General features: G+C 73.5%; 1 protein-coding gene and 1 non-coding gene across 2 annotated transcripts in view; both read left to right on the forward strand.

Annotated features, from left to right (window-relative positions):
* H696_01448 (hypothetical protein) overlaps nucleotides 1-1,759 on the forward strand; it is a gene marked incomplete at its 5' end in the record, with an annotated part of 13,511 nt that overhangs the window by 2,138 nt on the left and 9,614 nt on the right. The window lies entirely within an intron of this gene.
* On the forward strand, nucleotides 209-281 carry H696_01449. Its single transcript has one exon. It is a non-coding gene; the product is annotated as a tRNA-Asn (tRNA).

Consider the following 1,759-nt stretch of genomic DNA (forward strand, 5'->3'; position numbering starts at 1 on the left):
GTCTTGGCCTCATTCCACCGGGCGCGGCCCGATCTGCCCAGATCGCGGGGCAGCTCAAAAGTAGGGGCCGGCCGGCATCCACATGCGTGTGGCTGGGGGGGGGGGGGTGCACGTACCGCCGGACTGGCGGGGTGTGTGTGTGTGTGTGCGGCCATGCGTGGGGAGGAGTATGATTTCAGGCGCCGCAGGTCGGTCCCATTCAACGGAAGCTCCTGTGGCTCAGTAGGTAGAGCGTGGGACTGTTAATCCCAAGGTCCGCGGTTCGATCCCGTGCGGGAGCGCGTCCTTCTCTTTTTGGGGCGGCGGCGGGCGTGTGCGCGTGTGTGTGGCCCCGGTTGTCGGGGGTGGGGGGTCGCCTGCCCCTTTCATTTTTCATGCACATCAGAGCATCCGGCGGCGGCGGCGGCGGCGGCACGAGACCTGGGGCGGGGAGGGCGTGCGTGTGGGAAATGGCAGGGGGGTGACCGGACCCCGGTGTGAGGGCGCGGCCGTTTCATGGAGGGGGGGGGACGGCAGGGGAGGGCCGAGTCGGGCGTTCGCGGCCCGCGGTCTGGGCTTTTCCGCGCCTGCGCGCCACCACCCGTCTGGTCCCCGGGGTTGGCCGGGCGGCGCCCTGGCGCGCGACTCGTGTGGATGTGGGGGGGGGGAATAAAAAAGGGCGTATTTCCTGCTCCCGGAAGAAGGGCCCCTGGCGGAGCCGGGCGGGAGTGTGAGAAGAAAACATCCCCCCCCCTCGGGCGTGTTTTTGGGACCCCCCCCCCGCTGCCGGTGCTTGTTATTGGTCCCGCCGAAGGGTTCCCAGTGTGGAAAGATCCCCCCCCCCGTCCCCCGGCCCCGGTGGCGGAGCCATTACGTGGACATTTCCGGCATCTGCCGGGGTGCGGCTGGACGGCTCCCCGTCGCGCTCCTGGGCGGGGGGGGGGGGGGCCGGCGGCCCCGGGGCCGGCGAGATCGAGGCCCCGGGACCAGCCCCCGACACCCGGCGCCGCGCGCCGACCGCACACGCCCGTAGCAACTGGCACCGATGCCGGGCCGATCTTCCGCCGGTCCGGCCCGCCCGGCGCCCCCCGGTCCCGGCGGCCGGCGCGTCATCTGAGCCAACCGGCCGCCGGGGGTGGCAAGCGGGGCGCAGGCCGGGGCGGCCCTCGCATCTGGGAATGCGTGGTATTTCCCGACACGGCCCCGCGGCCGGGGCCCGCTCGGACCGATCTGCGCGCGCCGCCGGGGCCGCCGGCGCGCCCGCGAGATCCCGCCCCGCCCGGGCTGACGGATTTCCTGCTGACATCACTCCTGCTGCCTCCCCGCCGGCGCCATGGTGCAGAGGGGGCCCGGCGTCCCTGCCCCCGCCCCCCCCCCCCCCTCCTCCGGGGAGGCCGGCCCCTCTGTCGGGGTGGAAGTGGGTGTGCGAGTGCATGCGGCGGCAGCCCGAGTGCGCCGGCGGGGGCGAGTGCGGGCGTATGTGTGTTGCTGCCCTCCACGCGACCCCGGTCCCCCAGACGGAGCCGAGACCGGGGTCATATTTATTGGACGCCCATGGCCCCCTCCGGCCGGCAGGGCCCCGGTCATTGTTTTCTCCTCCCTGCCTTGCTCCCTCCCTCTCCGACTGCCGCCCCTCCCTCCGTCCCCCTCTCCTCCCCGCCGACGCCTCCCCGGACGCCCTGCGCGTTAACCGGCCGCGCGGTCTCTCCCCCTCCGCTGCCCTCCACCATGTCGGGCTTCTTCCATCTGTCCGTCCGCGCGCCTGCCCCCCTCCTCCATT

The sequence above is a fragment of the Fonticula alba genome (assembly GCF_000388065.1).
Source record: "Fonticula alba strain ATCC 38817 unplaced genomic scaffold supercont2.2, whole genome shotgun sequence".
In the NCBI taxonomy this organism is placed as follows: Eukaryota; order Rotosphaerida; family Fonticulaceae; genus Fonticula; species Fonticula alba.